This window comes from Ascaphus truei, chromosome 5 (assembly GCF_040206685.1).
Source record: "Ascaphus truei isolate aAscTru1 chromosome 5, aAscTru1.hap1, whole genome shotgun sequence".
Taxonomy (NCBI): Eukaryota; Metazoa; Chordata; class Amphibia; order Anura; family Ascaphidae; genus Ascaphus; species Ascaphus truei.
This window is the reverse complement of record NC_134487.1, coordinates 282254259-282272175: the sequence shown is the minus strand read 5'-3', so window position 1 is coordinate 282272175 and position 17917 is coordinate 282254259. Positions and strand designations below refer to the sequence as shown.

At 50.2% G+C, this 17917-nt stretch overlaps 1 protein-coding gene across 12 annotated transcripts in view; it reads right to left on the bottom strand.

Moving 5' to 3' along the window:
- Positions 1-17917, bottom strand: part of LOC142496031 (potassium voltage-gated channel subfamily KQT member 1-like) — a 92564-nt gene that overhangs the window by 71679 nt on the left and 2968 nt on the right. For 9 of the 12 annotated variants that reach the window (XR_012801886.1, XM_075602292.1, XM_075602293.1 and 6 more), the window contains 2 exons: positions 17255-17373; positions 6879-7030 (listed from right to left, as the gene is read on the bottom strand). The gene's annotated coding sequence lies outside the window, so the exon portion shown is untranslated. Of the gene's footprint in view, positions 1-6878; positions 11739-17250; positions 17374-17917 lie in introns of all 12 variants that reach the window. The other 3 variants (XM_075602284.1, XM_075602283.1, XM_075602288.1) reach the window with 3 other exon arrangements.

The window sequence follows — 17917 nt, the reverse complement described above, 5'->3', positions numbered from 1 at the left end:
ATAGGTCTGTAGTCTGTTCACCAATCGCTAGAACATGGCCAGAGCATTATGTGATGGTAGGGGCAGCCTGGCCAGCATATTAACATTTTGCCCGCTGGTTTCCCTTACCCGTCAAGATGGCTGCCTATGTTATAGGCCCATGAAGCCATCTTATTGTAATCAAAATGGCTGACTGTATTACTGTGTTTCCCCCATGCAGGCAGTTTATTCCCCATATTGATTCTGCTTGTGTATTTTGCTGCTGTGTAAGGTTCCATTGTGTTGTGGGCTGGTAATTCACTTAGCCAGCCAGCACATAGTGAAGCCAGAGACTGTAATCTAATTTGGGGGAGGTGAAGTGCTTGGGAGCACTGGGGAAGTGGGAAAGGGCATGGACTCAGGTAGGCGGGAAAATGTACTTCAATACTGGAGCCATTGTTCATCCCAGACTCTGAGTCGTCTGCAGGAGATATCAGGCTGAAATTGGGAACCGATGCGTGGGACCTAGCCCCGCCTGCTCGGTTCTCATTGGTCAGTTTGAATTTCCCACTCTCCTTAAGTCCTTCGTCGGCTGTCCTAAAGCATGGTCACCTCCTACGGCCCTGATTGATCCGTCTCGGGCAAACGCTCGCCCACCGATTGGCCAGCAACGACAATCTCTCCGCTGACTGGTCGGCACCTGGTCCACCACGGTTTCAGATGGAGGCTGGGAAAGTATATAAGCCAACGTCGATCCGAGCTCCACAGATCATTACGCATTCTTGAAGATACTTGTAGGTTCATAGCTAGTCTTGGTGTCAGAGACTAGCGGGGGATTTGCATCTGCAAGAGAGTGGCTATCATCCCACAGTACTGGAATACCCTGCAATGGACAGATTTGTGGAAGACATCCTGGGTAACCTAGCTACGGCACAGCCCACCCCCTAGTGAGCTAGGATTCCTCCTGTAACCCTCTTTTGGGGGAGTTAAGCTGTTTTTGTGGCTCTGTGCTGCTCCTGTGGGCTCCAGCTAAAATAAACTCAGTTTATTTAACTCCTTCATTCCATCTGGTGCTTGCGATCCCGGTGTAATCGTCTGGTCTTCCTTGACACATTCTTCATTGCAAACAGCATGATGGTGATCTCATACAAGTTGAATTGCGGGATGTATCCCTGACTGTGGTCGATAGTAGTGAGGTTCCTGGCCCCAGCGAACTAATCCAGCAGCTCATCCATCATGGGCATGGGGAAAGCGTCAGACAGACTGGCCATTGAGTCGCTGGTAGTCTACACAAAACTGGGAGTAGCCATCCTTCTTGAGGACAAAGACTACAGGGGAGGTCCATAGGCTACTGGACTTAACTGTCACTCCCAATGCAATCCTATCCTCCACTTCCTTCTCTATGCTCTGTTGCACTTTCGCTGAGACCCGGTAAGCGGATTGTGTCTGCAGCCACTGATGTCGGCATCCTGGTGCTTCCGGCCGTCGCAACAGAGTTCTTCCTCCACTGGCTCTCTGGGCACCGTTGCTGGTGACCTACTGGTCCCGGTACCGGGTCAGCTTTGTGGCGAACTCCATGTAGGTATTAGAACCGGATACGATACATCTGGAGGTGATGGCGTACCGATTAAGGAGTATGCACTTCACCTCTGGGTAGTCCATAAAGAGGTCATCTTTGGACCTCTAGATAGGCCTCATTGACTCTGCTCATCAGCAGGGGGGTCAGGGATTTGACTCGATCCCCCTGGGCTACCTCATGCAGCCTGTAGGCCCTCTCGAAAGACAGCAGATACTCGTCATTACCCTCATCAAACGTTGGCAAGTAATTGAAGCCCAAGCGCGAAGCTTGGATGGGAGACAGGGAGCACCTATCTGTCATCCCCCCAACAAACACAACCCTTGCCCAATTGGGACCATCTGTGAGGCTGAACCAAACTCCAACCTCAGATGTACTCAGTTTCACAATGAGCATCCACTTTACCTTCTGTTTCAATTTTGCCCCTTTTCCCCTCTAGATTGTAAACTCAGGTTGAAGGGCCCTCATTTCCTTTTAGATTATTAATCATAATACACACATACAGAGCTATACACCCACAGATCCACACACACAAAGCTATAGACAAACACACACACAAAGCTATAGACACACACACACACACACACACACACACACACACACACACACACACACACACACACACACACACACACTATACAGACAAACACACAGTCACAGAACTATACATACACAGGCCTATATAAAGACTGATACACCCCCATGCACAGAGCTATATACAGTGCACACACACAAATCTATATACACACACAGCGTAATTAATACATATACACACGGATACACATACACACAGATACACATACACAGAAACACAGACACACACACACGAAGGGTGCAGAGGACGGCGGTGGCAGAGAAGGAGCACAGCAGAGTGGAAGACTCCACTCCACTGCCAGGTAGGGATTTTTATCTGAGGGGGAGAGAATGGAGGGGGGGGGGGGAGAGGGAGAGAAGGAGGGGGAGAGAGAGAATGGGAGGGAGAGACTAGGGGAGGAGAGAGGGAGAGAAGGAGGGGGGATAGAGAGAATGGGAGGGAGGGAGAGACTAGGGGAGGAGAATGGAGGGGGAGATAGAATGGGGGAGGGAGAGAATGTGGGGAGGGAGAGAATGGAGGGGACGGAGAGAGTGAATGGAGGTGAGGGAGAGAGAGAATGGAGGGGAGGGAGAGAGTGAATGGAGGGGAGGGAGAGAGTGAATGGAGGTGAGGGAGAGAGTGAATGGAGGTGAGGGAGAGAGAGAATGGAGGGGAGGGAGAGAGTGAATGGAGGGGAGGGAGAGAGTGAATGGAGGTGAGGGAGAGAGTGAATGGAGGTGGGGGAGAGAGTGAATGGAGGTGAGGGAGAGAGAGAATGGAGGGGAGGGAGAGAGTGAATGGAGGTGAGGGATAGAGAGAGAAAAAAAATTGGTGGGAGAGAAAATGGGAGGGAAGGATGGAGAGAAAATAGGGGAAGCGAGAGAATGGGGATGAAGGTTCATCTAGGGCGCCGAATACCCTTGCACCAGCCCTGAGAGCTATACACACACAATCAGAAGTATACATACAAACACACACAAATATATATATATATATATATATATATATATATATATATATATATATATATATATATATATACATACACACACAATCAGAAGTATACATACAAACACACACAAATACAAACACACACAAATATATATATATATACACACACAATCAGAAGTATACATACAAACACACACAAATATATATATACACACAATCAGAAGTATACATACAAACACACGCAAATATATATATATACACACACAATCAGAAGTATACATACAAACACACACACATATATATATACACACAGAGCTATGTACACTCATATTTACACACACACACACACACACACACACACACACACACACACACACACACACACACACACACACACACACACACACACACACACACACACACACACACACCCTCAGTGTACTCTCACTGATACACACACCTCAGTGTACTCTTACACATACACACACTTCAGTGTACTCGCACTGATACACACACACACACACACACACACACACACACACACACACACACACACACACACACACACACACACACACACACACACACACACACACACACCCTCAGTGTACTTTCACAGATACACCCCCTTCAGTGTACTGTCACTGATACACACCACCTGTGTACTATCACACAAACATACACCTCACTGTACTCACTGATGTGCACACACTTCAGTGTACTCACACTGATACACACGCACCTCAGTGTACTCTCTCAAAAACACACACTGCCATGTACTCTCACTGATACACACACACACCCCAATGTGCACTCACTGATACACAAACACTCCTCAGTGTACTCTCACTGACACACACACCTCAGTGTATTCTCATTGCTACATATACACCTCAATGTACTCTTACTGATACACAATACACACACTTCAGTTTACTATCACTTATACACCCACACATCAATGTACTCTCACTGATACACACATACACACACCTCAGTGTACTCTCAATCATACACACACCTCAGTGTATTCTCACTGATACACACACCTCAGTGTACTCTCACTGATACACATACACACGCACAAACCCCAGTGTATTCTCACTGATACACACACCTCAGTGTACTCTCACTGATACACACACGCACACCTCAGTGTACTCTTATTGATACACATACACCTCAATGTACTCTTACTGATACACACACTTCAGTTTACTGTCACTGATACACACACATCAGTGTATTGTCACTGATACAGACACACCTCAGTGTATTCTCACTGATACACACACACACTTCAGTGTACTCTCACTGATACACATACACACACGCACAAACCTCAGTGTATTCTCACTGATACACACACCTCAGTGTACTCTCACTGATACACACACGCACACCTCAGTGTACTCTTATTGATACACACACTTCAGTTTACTGTCACTGATACACACACATCAATGTATTGTCACTGATACACATACACCTCAGTGTACTCACACATACACACACCACACTGTAATCTCACTGGTGTACACACACACACTTCAGTGTAATCTCACAGACACACACATACCTCAGTGTAATCTCACGGATACACGCACACACTGCTGTGTACTCTCACTGACATACAGACCTGTGTACTCCCACGGACACACCCACACATCAATGTACTCTCACTGATACAGACACACCGGTGTACTCTCACACATTACACACACACACCTCAGTGTATTCTCAATCATACACACACCTCAGTGTATTCTCACTGATAGATACACACCTCAGTGTACTCACACAAACACACACAAACACCTTAGTGTACTCTTACTGACACACGCACCTCAGTGTACTCTCACTGATACACACACCTCAGTGTATTTTCACTGATAGACACACGGACACCTCAGTGTATTCTCACACACACTTGTGTGTTCTCACTGATACAAATACACACACCTCAGTGTACTCTCACTGATACACACACACACACACACCTCAGTGTACTCTCTCTGACACACATGCACCTCAATGTACTCTCACTGATACACACGCACCTCAGTGTACTCTCACTGATACACACCTCAGCGTACTCTCACTGATACACACCTCAGTGTACTCTCACTGATACACATACCTCAGTGTACTCTCACTGATACACACACCTCAGTGTGCTCTCACTGATACACACGCACCTCAGCGTACTCTCTCTGATACACGCACCTCAGCGTACTCTCACTGATACACACACCTCAGTGTATTTTCACTGATAGACACACGGACACCTCAGTGTATTCTCACACACACTTGTGTGTTCTCACTGATACAAATACACACACCTCAGTGTACTCTCACTGATACACACACACACCTCAGTATACTCTCACTGATACACGCACCTCAGCGTACTCTCACTGACACACACGCACCTCAGCGTATTCTCACTGATACACACCTCAGCGTACTCTCACTGATACACACCTCAGTGTACTCTCACTGATACACACACCTCAGTGTACTCTCGCTGATACACACACCTCAGTGTACTCTCACTGATACACACACCTCAGCGTACTCTCTCTGATACCCCCACCTCAGCGTACTCTCACGGACACACACTGGCTTTCTCCCGCACTAGCCGCCAACTCAGCAGATTAACAGAAAATGACAGAAATATCTGCTAAACCCACAATCACATAAGAGGCAAGAGCATAAATACTCCACAGGGGTAAATCTGCAGAGCATTGCACCATAATTTACATCCCACCTGCAGAGCATTGCACCATAACTTACATCCCACATGCAGAGCATTGCACCATAACTTACATCCCACCTGCAGAGCATTGCACGATAACTTACATCCCACCTGCAGAGCATTGCAACATAACTTACATCCCACCTGCAGAGCATTGCACCATAACTTACATCCCACCTGCAGAGCATTGCACCATAACGTACATCCCACCTGCAGAGCACTGCACCATAACTTACATCCCACCTGCAGAGCATTGCACCATAACGTACATCCCACCTGCAGAGCACTGCACCATAACTTACATCCCACCTGCATAGCATTGCAACATATAGTAATTTACATCTCATCTGCAGAGCATTGCACCATAACTTACATCCCACCTGCAGAGCATTGCACCATAACGTACATCCCACCTGCAGAGCACTGCACCATAACGTACATCCCACCTGCAGAGCATTGCACCATAACGTACATCCCACCTGCAGAGCACTGCACCATAACTTACATCACACCTGCAGAGCATTGCACATACAGTAATTTACATCCCACCTGCAGAGCATTGCACCATAACATGCATCCCACCTTCAGAGCATTGCAACATGTGAATCCCACCTGCAGAGCATTTCACCATGACTTGCATTCCACCAGCAGAGCATTGCACGATAGCGGGCATCCCACCTGCAGAGCTTTGCACCATCATTTACATCTCACCTGCTGAGAACTGCTCTCTATCTTTTCACTGGTCACGTCCTGCAGAGTATCTCTCTACTAACCTTTCCCTTTGGTGATTGCAGATCACTGCCCCATTGACCTCTTTCCTGCTAGAAGAGTGCAGAGCATCGCTCCATTAACCCCTCCCTGTGCCTGTCTGCCTGTGTAGTCTTTGCTCCGTTCCATGTCCCTGCTGGGAGTTGTGACTCTGCCCTCAGCCTGTCCCCTCCCCCTGGCTCTCACCGTCCCTCCCTTCCCTGAGATGTCCTGGACACCTGCAGGACATGACCCCCCTCCCACACACACACACACACGCCAGGGATCTACAAACACTGCAGAGGTTGGGTTACCATCAGGTTACATCCTCTCCTGCAGAGCTCATGGCAGAGTCCCTCACACGGCAGCATCACATTCTTGCACATCATCGCAGAGTGTTACTTTCCCTGCAAAGTTCCACGTTATGTCCCCCGCAGACTATCCCTCCAAGATGTGCGATTGTGCTCTGAAATGAGACATCACTGACAGTTGTCATGTTAGACAGAAATATCTGTGACGGGGCAGAGTGCAGCGGGTGACGGGGCAGAGTGCAGCGGGTGACAGGGCAGAGTGCAGCGGGTGACGGGGCAGAGTGCAGCGGGTGACGGGGCAGAGTGCAGCGGGTGACGGGACAGAGTGCCGCGGGTGACGGGGCAGAGTGCAGCGGGTGACGGGACAGAGTGCAGCGGGTGACGGGGCAGAGTGCAGCGGGTGACGGGGCAGAGTGCAGCGGGTGACGGGACAGAGTGCCGCGGGTGACAGGACAGACAATAGGGAATTATGGGGATATTAGGGGAAGGAGACCCAGACACTCTACATTTTCAAACTTTGGACATGTTAAGCGGTGCACAGAGAGCGCTCTCCGTCACCCTGTGCATTAGAAGGAGTGTCCCAGGTAAGCAGAGTGTACAGATCCCGGGGCCAGCAGGTCCTTCCTTATGGAGTGTGGGGGGGGGCGGGAGGTAGGCTCGGGGTGGGGGGGCGAGACTGGCGGGCCAATTCCCGCAGGAGCATTTAGATTCCCCCCCCCCCCGTCCCTGCAGCTGCTGCTTGGGGCAGGAGCTTGGCAAAGGGGGAGCCGGGTTGGCCGGCAGGCTCGCCACAGTGCTTCCCCTCCGTCCCACGTTGGGAACAGGGGGAGCGGGTCCGCAGGCAGCATTTGCAGCGTTCCCCCCCCCTGCCCCGTGGCTGCTGCATGGGACGGGGGGAACAAGGTTGGCGTGCGGAGACAAGACCGGGGGGAGCGAAGAAGGGGTCCGGCGATTGGGAGGGCGCCCGCCGGACACCACTCATCCCACCCCTGCAGGCCGGACACCCTGCTTCCCTGCGCATGCGCTCCGGGATCTCCGGTCGGAGAATTTTTTTGGGTATGCGCCAAGCCCGAGGACCCGAACGCGCCGCCGCCGCCATACTCCGCCAGCGGTCACCGGATTTGTCGAGCACTATATATCAAATAAAAATACCACTTGTGAGCACATTCACGTCACGGACAGGTCTGTTACCCTGCCTTTCCCCATTATCTCTTAGTATACAATACTTAAACTGCAGCCAGGGATTCTGGGTAATGACATGCAAATGCGCATATACACACACACCGTACGATATAGGTACTTATGTCTGTATAAAACTCTTACAACTTGGATTTGCTCAGAAATAAAGGAGCAGTCCCTCTGCAGAAAGGAGCAGTTGCTCCTGTATGGTGTTGTTTTCACATTACGGGCTCTGGTTTCAGTTCTCGTTTCCCCGGCTCACTCATTTTGTTAATGAATATGACTGCTAAGCCGCCCTCGGGGAATTCCGTCACTGGCACAGATGAAGATAAGACATGCGGGAGTAAAAACGTAAGGAGTTGCTGTGTGGACACTCTACTACAGGCTTTGGGCCTTTAAACAAAAACAGCTACGAAAAAAAAAAAAATACAGTTGGTAATCTACTTTAACACTTTGGGTGCCAAGGCCCCTCCTTTCTGTAACTAATGACGGAACGGAAGGAGCCCCCTCTTCCTGGCAGATCCCGTTCTGCGCTCTCCCGTAAAAAACAAGCAACTAGATTATGACGTAGCTACTAGTACATCATAGGGCCCCTGGAGTGCCAACGACGTCAAACGGCATTCTAAGGGTTAAATCCATCACATGGAGCTCACTTTCAAAATCGCTGGCTTTGGCCGGTAACTGCACCTTTAAAGTGTATTATGAACGCCAGTGTGTGGGGCAGAGAGGGCGATGCACGTTATCAGACTTTTCCAGGCTGTAAAAATGTTTTGCTAATATATGAAGCTTTCGATAGGAAGGTCAGAAAGAAAACGGCTCCAAACAGAGAGATATCAGGAGGGTCCCCCAAACAGAGAGATATCAGGAGGGTCCCCCAAACAGAGAGATATCAGGAGGGTCCCCCAAACATAGAGATATCAGGAGGGTCCCCCAAACAGAGAGATATCAGGAGGGTCCCCCAAACAGAGAGATATCAGGAGGGTCCCCCAAACAGAGAGATATCAGGAGGGTCCCCCAAACATAGATATCAGGAGGGTTCCCAGGGAGATATCAGGAGGGTTCCCAGGGAGATATCAGGAGGGTCCCCCAAACATAGAGATATCAGGAGGATCCCCCAAACATAGAGATATCAGGAGGGTTCCCAGGGAGATATCAGGAGAGTTCCCAAACAGAGAAATATCAGGAGGGTCCCCCAAACATAGAGATATCAGGAGGGTCCCCCAAACATAGAGATATCAGGAGGGTTCCCAGAGAGATATCAGGAGGGTCCCTGGTGAGATATCAGGAGGGTCTCCAGGGAGATATCAGGAGGGTCTTTAGGGAGATGTCAGGAGGGGCCCAGAGAGATATCAGGAGGGTTCCCAGAGAGATATCAGGAGGGTCCCTGGTGAGATATCTGGAGGGTCTCCAGGGAGATATCAGGAGGGTCTCCAGGGAGATGTTAGGAGGGTTCCCAGAGAGATATCAGGAGGGTTCCCAGGGGGATATCAGGAGGGTCTCCAGGGAGATATCAGGAGGGTCTCTAGGGAGATGTCAGGAGGGGCCCAGAGAGATATCAGGAGGGTCTCCAGAGAGATATCAGGAGGGTCTTCAGGGAGATATCAGTAGGGTCCCCAGATAGATATCAGGAGGGTCTCGAGAGAGATATCAGGAGGGTTCCCAGGGAAATATCAGGAGGGTTACCAAACAGAAAGATATTAGGAGGGTCCCAAAGAGAAAGATATCAGGAGAGTCCCCAGAGAGATATTAGGAGGGTCCCCGAACAAAGAGATAGCAGGACGGTCCCCAGAGAGATATCAGGAGTGTCCCAAACAGGGAGATATCAGAAGTGTCCCAAACAGAGAGATATCAGGACGGTTCCTGGGTTATCATTGTATTAAAATAAATCACAGTTTATCAGTGTTAACAATGACACAAGTTGATACCCATTTGAATGTAGTGTTTTCCTGTGGCTGCTACAGTGTCATTGGAAGTGTGAGAGGGCCAGTCCGAATCCATAGATGTAAGAAGGTAGGCCAGTACCACTATACAGAGCAGCAGATCTGTTTTGGGGCAAGGGCTTAGTCCTGCAGAACATCTCTACTTAAATCCCCTCATTCCATGGAAGATCTGCAGAGCATTGCACCATTAGGCTTATCCTCTGCCGTGGCATATACGTGAGTGGCCATTCCTCCCTCCTACTGTCTCTGTACGTTCTCCCTACCTTCCAATTAGACTGTAAGCTCCTCGGGGCAGGGAATCCTCTTCCTTAATGTTACTTTTATGTCTAAAGCACTTATTCCCATGCTCTGTTATTTATTTGATTACCACATGTATTACTACTATGAAGCGCTATGTACATTAATGGCGCTATATAAATAAAGACATACAATACAATACAATTACCGTTACCCATCTGCCTGAATCCCCCTGACCGGCACCCTGCAGGAATCCGAGCCCCCCCCCAGGCTCGGGGATTATTAGTATCCAAAATGTAGTGTAAGGTGCACTGCAACAAGGAGCTGGTCATATGGCAATAAAAAAAATCATTTATTCATGCTGCATTAAAAAACGGTGGAGGGTACAAAGCTCCTACGCGTATCGTACCGTGAGGCACTTTATCAAGGAGTTACCCGATACTGAAACATACATACATTATATACACAAACCTGTACCTGAATTTCGCGCCAAAAAAGTGACGTCATACCCATCATGCATAGGGAACTAACGCTGTCCAATCGCGCAAGCCCACTCACCCGTCAGAGCTAGAGCGTGGTATACACAACCATGACGCTCGGCGGCCGCTCGTTGCCTAGCAACGTGTATCACTGCCGTCAGCGTCCTATAGCCGGAACACCCACCCACCTCAATCACCGTGCGTTGCGCATGTGCGAGTGGCACGCCAGGAAATGCACAGTATACTGAAGGGGATAGTAACAGAGGGTAAGCGGTAAGGATACGCTCCTCCCCCCCAGTAATGATGCGCATGACGCCAAACAATCAGTGTACACAGCGCAGTCACGTCCTGGGATTTGGGAGCCCCCGTCCTCCTCCCGCTATAGAACCATCCCCATACCATAACTGTCCATACAAATAAACAAAGGGGTCAGTTAAAGCTGCAGTTCAGTCAATATCCTGCATCTGGTTGAATAAATCAGTTCTGTAGTAAGAAAAAATACTTTTAGCATTCTCTGTTTTTAAAAAAACAACTTTTAATGACCAATTTTCTTGTATTCTATTTTAACAGCCATTTGCTAAGGCACTGCCCCTTCATGTCCTGTCACAAGCCCTGGCACACCCCTTTGTCAGCCCTGCCCTCCCTCTAGCACATGTCAGTGCAGTAGTGCTCATGAATATTCATGAGTTTCCACTGAGTGACAGAAGCAGAGGAAAAACATATGCCATCTCTAAAGATCTTGCCAAATTTTGCCGATCAATACATGGAGAACTAATTGACCTGCAGCTATACAGTTCTTTAGGTAATTAGAGATTGCCCACATGAAACTATTGAAGTAAAAAAAATAATTAAAAAAAAAAAAGACTGAACTGCAGCTTTAATAGACACTGCAAGGATCTTGCATGTAAAGAAAAACATGCTGAATGATTAAAGATCGATGCAGGACTATGAAAAAAGATGACATCACCGCATGTATGCAGGAGGATCCAGCATCAAGGGCACGGTATGATCTCTGCTGAAGAACACATCTGTTTAAATTTGAACACAAGAAAAAAATATGTCAAACAAAAAACAGACATCATATTGATAAAATACTTATCATGGTGCAAGGTACAGTATTGTGTACATATGTCAACAATAAAAACAATTCAACAAATACCCTCCCCTGACACAGGTGACTCATATGGTTATTATGTCTTGATGATTGTTTTACTCATACAAGTATATATCAGTAATTATTTATTTATACACGTATATACTACTAATTGTATATTAAATAAACACATATTAAATAAACACCCAGCTGACAATATCAGGCAGAGGTCACTTGAGCGTGAGATCTACAGTATACATTAAGTTACCACAATTAATATAAATGTCTACATTAATTATAATATATCAAACTATACCGTCTGTACCCATCCAAAAAATGGAGATACAATGATATACTAAGCAAATAGATAGATACTACTAAACTATAATGTGAAGAACTAAGGAAAATAATTAATCATATTAGTTACTTAGCTGGACATGCTCACAAATATGATTTATGCGAGCATGCCCAGTATGGTGTTAATACATTTAAATAAAAATAAAAAGCAACAAAATATCAAAATGATAAATATTCTCAAATGTGGGACTGCAAGTCTGAGGGAGAAGGAGAGAGGAACAAAGGAAGAGGGGAGCAGAGAGAAGGGGTCCTAATAACAGACAGAGTGGGGAGGTATAAAGGTCAGTATAGGTGACATGTGGATGGACGTTCATATGATTATCTTAAAAAATGATTAAGACTTCAATCCACATAAATACCATCAGGCACCTCGGTATATAATGCACTGATAATATTAAGGGACCAGCATTTGAGCTCCCACAGAAACTTGCCTATACCACTGGGGTATTATCAGTAGTTGCCCCTGGAGATTGGTTACAGATGCATGTGCTGGTGTCATTGTGCTGATGAAAGGGACGAGGCGCTGTATGACTGCGGGATCAGGTGTCTGCTCCCAGGGCACGCATATTATATGAAATTCTTGTGTCACCCGACTCTTACTCAATTACTCTAAGTGTGCTGTCATTGTGTTACGTGTGCACACCACAGGCTGCGAGGGGGGGGGGGAGAGAGGGGGGAGGGGGGGGGAGGGGGGAGGCTTCTGACTTGTGGCGCTGTGGCACGTTAGGGCAGCGTGGGGAGCTCTGACCCTGGGTGCCACGTTAGGGCAGCGTGGGGAGCTGTGACCCGGGGTGCCACGTTAGGGCAGCGTGGGGAGCTCTGACCCTGGGTGCCACGTTAGGGCAGCGTGGGGAGCTGTGACCTTGGGTGCCACGTTAGGGCAGCGTGGGGAGCTGTGACCCGGGGTGCCACGTTAGGGCAGCGTGGGGAGCTGTGACCCTGGGTGTCACGTTAGGGCAGCGTGGGGAGCTGTGACCCTGGGTGCCACGTTAGGGCAGCGTGGGGAGCTCTGACCCTGGGTGTCACGTTAGGTCAGCGTGGGGAGCTCTGACCCGGGGTGACACGTTAGGTCAGCGTGGGGAGCTCTGACCCGGGGTGACACGTTAGGGCAGCGTGGGGAGCTGTGACCCGGGGTGACACGTTAGGGCAGCGTGGGGAGCTGTGACCCGGGGTGACACGTTAGGGCAGCGTGGGGAGCGCTGACCCTGGGTGCCACGTTAGGGCAGCGTGGGGAGCTGTGACCCTGGGTGTCACGTTAGGGCAGCGTGGGGAGCTGTGACCCTGGGTGCCACTTTAGGGCAGCGTGGGGAGCTGTGACCCTGGGTGTCACGTTAGGGCAGCGTGGGGAGCTGTGACCCTGGGTGCCACGTTAGGGCAGCGTGGGGAGCTGTGACCCTGGGTGCCACTTTAGGGCAGCGTGGGGAGCTGTGACCCTGGGTGCCACGTTAGGGCAGCGTGGGGAGCTGTGACCCTGGGTGTCACGTTAGGGCAGCGTGGGGAGCTGTGACCCTGGGTGCCACGTTAGGGCAGCAGGGGGAGCTCTGACCCTGGGTGCCACGTTAGGGCAGCGTGGGGAGCTGTGACCCTGGGTGCCACGTTAGGGCAGCGTGGGGAGCTGTGACCCTGGGTGCCACGTTAGGGCAGCAGGGGGAGCTCTGACCCTGGGTGCCACGTTAGGGCAGCGTGGGGAGCTGTGACCTTGGGTGCCACGTTAGGGCAGCGTGGGGAGCTGTGACCCGGGGTGCCACGTTAGGGCAGCGTGGGGAGCTGTGACCCTGGGTGTCACGTTAGGGCAGCGTGGGGAGCTGTGACCCTGGGTGCCACGTTAGGGCAGCAGGGGGAGCTCTGACCCTGGGTGCCACGTTAGGGCAGCGTGGGGAGCTGTGACCTTGGGTGCCACGTTAGGGCAGCGTGGGGAGCTGTGACCCGGGGTGCCACTTTAGGGTAGCGTGGGGAGCTGTGACCGGGGGTGTCACGTTAGGGCAGCGTGGGGAGCTGTGACCCTGGGTGCCACGTTAGGGCAGCGTGGGGAGCTGTGACCCTGGGTGCCACGTTAGGGCAGCGTGTGGAACTCTGACACTGGGTGCCACGTTAGGGCAGCGTAAGGAGCTGTGACCCGGGGTGCCACGTTAGGGCAGCGTGGGGAGCTGTGACCCTGGGTGCCACGTTAGGGCAGCGTGTGGAGCTCTGACACTGGGTGCCACGTTAGGGCAGCGTAAGGAGCTGTGACCCGGGGTGTCACGTTAGGGCAGCGTGGGGAGCTGTGACCCTGGGTGACACGTTAGGGCAGCGTGGGGAGCTGTGACCCGGGGTGTCACGTTAGGGCAGCGTGGGGAGCTCTGACCCTGGGTGACACGTTAGGGCAGCGTGTGGAACTCTGACACTGGGTGACACGTTAGGGCAGCGTGTGGAACTCTGACACTGGGTGCCACGTTAGGGCAGCGTGTGGAACTCTGACACTGGGTGCCACGTTAGGGCAGCGATTGCTCCAAATGTAACAAATAAATCACAGGTAATTTTCTGTTATAAGTCCTCCCTCCTCCAGATAACACACCACTCACACACACACACACCGCTCACACACACACCACACACACACACACAATGCTCACACACACACCGCTCACACACACACCACACACACACACACAATGCTCACACACACACCGCTCACACCCACACCGCTCACACACACCACACACACACACACAACGCTCACACACACACCGCTCACACACACACCGCTCACACACACACACACACACCGCTCACACACACCACACACACAACGCACACACACACCGCTCACACACACACCGCTCACACACACACCGCTCACACACAAACACACACATAGCTCACACACACACCGCTCACACACACAAGCACACACCTCACACACACACACACATCGCTCACACACACACACACACCGCTCACACACACCACACACACACACACAACGCTCACACACACACCGCTCACACACACACCGCTCACACACACACACCGCTCACACACCGCTCTCACACACACACACACACACACACACACACACACACACATAGCTCACACACACACACACACACACCGCTCACACACACACGCACACACCTCACACACACACACATCGCTCACACACACACGCACACACCGAGGTGTATTCTATTCATCAGTCTCCAGGCTGCCAAACTAGTACAAACAGTTGGTGCAAAAAAACCTACAACGTATGAAGGAAAAGGAATCCCCATATCAGCGCTGGAGAAATTATCCTGTGCTAAGAAGTCGGAGCTGTGTCCCACTTTCCCCGCTCCCTCTCGTGTGCAATCAGTGGCGGATTTCCCATTAGGCCGGGGCGGCAACATTTGTCCCCCTCCATATACATTTGCCGCACTCTTGGGCCTGATGGGAAGTCACTTACACATGCTGGGCACCCCCTCGCTGGCTCCTTTCTGCGGCCTCCTCCTCCGTCCGATTCGCAGCGTCATTTCGTCACCAACACGGCCTTCATACGGCGTCTCGTTGCCATGGCAACGTGACGTCCGCGCCGCCATTTGACGCTACGCATCGGAAGGAGGAGGAGGAGGGGGCAGAAAGGAGTCGGCCGGCATATGTAAGTAGGGCCTCGGCCAGGGTGGCGCTAAGCGGGCGGGTGCGCTCGCGCTGGCCACACACATTGCCTCAATGTGAGCGAGCGCATGCGCAGCGCTTAGCAAGCAAATTTGATTTTGCCGGCCGCAAGGGCATCACGTGAGCGGTTAGCCCAATGAGGGTGAACCAGCTCCGTGACGTCGTGGCCGCGTCCCCAGACGAGCGCGCACCTAGCCGGCCACGAATCGCCCGGCCGAGCAGGGCGCAGCGCACGAGCACCAGCGCGCCCGCTCCCTGCCTGGCCGCAGCCTAAGTGCTGTGCGCAATAACAACGCATCCCTTAAAGGGGCAGTCCCTCCCAGGACCAAAGTGAACTCATTCTAGCGATGTGGAAGGCGTCTCGTCCGGGTAACTGATGCCTCTTTTTTTAATCTAAATTTGACACCTAAATACACTTTAATGCAGGGGTGCGCAAACTTCTCCCCGTGCGCACCCCTGCCTGCTCTCCGCTGCGGCTCGCTCCCCCTCCCCCCTGCTCGGCCCCCGCGTCAAATGACCCAGCGGCATCTTTTGACGCCGGGTTACCATGACGACGCATCGCTGGAAGGTCTCCCGGCATTTCATTTAAATGCCCTGGGGGAGAGCGCTGGACCTCTATAACTGCTGCGCCCCCCCCCCCCCCCCAGAAAATCTTGCGCCCCCCAGTTTGCACAACTCTGCTTTCATGTATTGTTTTAAGTTAGACTTGGGAGGGGTTTGATTTCCTATGTACTGCATGTATAATTGTATTTATATAGTGCCAGCCATGTACGCAGCGCTTTACAACATTACAATAGGAGGCAACCAATGGGAAGAAGTGCAACAGGTGCATGACAACATAAGGCTAAAAGAGACCCGGTCACAATGTGCCTGTTCTGTTGGGCGGCTTACAGACACATTAGGAGTAAGTGCATTATTAGCAGTGCAGACAGGGGAGGTGAGGTGCATCTGGAGTTCGGAGCGGCGGCATGGAAAGTGTAATAAGATGCTTCTCTTAAGAGGTGATCAGCAGATAATATCTGGCTGCACAAAGGATTTCACCCTGCGCTGGGATTTGTTTCTCAGACAAACGGGCTGCGGGATGTTGACGCGTTTTGCAGCCGGGAGGCAAAAATGGCTCTCAAATCTGGTTTAAAAGGGCAGGAAAACGCCTCGTATTCTCTGCCATTTATACAATGTTAGCAATCTATTTCTCCAGTCCCCTTGGGCGGGGGGGGGGGGCGGGAAGGTGGGGGTACCCCAATTTGTAAGATCTGAGGGTTGTGGACATTTTATTGTTAAAGTTCTGATTGTTATCAGTGAGACAAAAGTTAACTCCGTAAGAACCACTTCTGCAATCAGTGGGGCTGCCACCACGCCATGTGATAAATACAATTCCATTGGTTGGAAATCCCATATCATGAATAAATCAGTGCAAACCCCCATTAACCCCTTGTGATCTGCAGAGTGCGTATACACACCCACCATCTGCACCGATCCCTGCCAGTGTCTGCCAGCTGCACCGTCTTCTGTTCCTGATGGTTAAAAGTTCAGAACCTGCAGCTAAGTAGATCAGCTCAGGATTGATGACACAGCGACTCAACCTATAAAAACAGGAAAATACATCGAATCATTACTTTTTATTTTTTTGTAAAGGGAAATATTTATTCTACTGCATGTGCATACAACAAAAAACAGACAAAGATACCAAAAGCTACTTCCAATGTGACAAAAATACACAGTGCAATACCTACTGTATATATTCTCTTGATAAACACACAAATACCCAACAAGCTCTGAGAAACCCCTACCATTACCACATAATATATATATATATATATATATATATATATATATATATATATATGTATATATATATATATATATGTGTCAAAAGGAGTGCTAGTGGGCGTGGCTAAATGTATACAACAAAAAACAGACAAAGATGCCCAAAGCTACTTCCAATGTGACAAAAAATACACAGTGCAATACCTATATATTCTCTTGCAAAAAAAGGAGTCATGAATACACACACACACACACACACACACACATACATATACGGTGTTCCAAACGTTATTTGTGTATAATATGTTAAGGAGCCCGTGTACCATGTGTAACTCCTCCCTGCCCGGCTCCAAGGGAGTG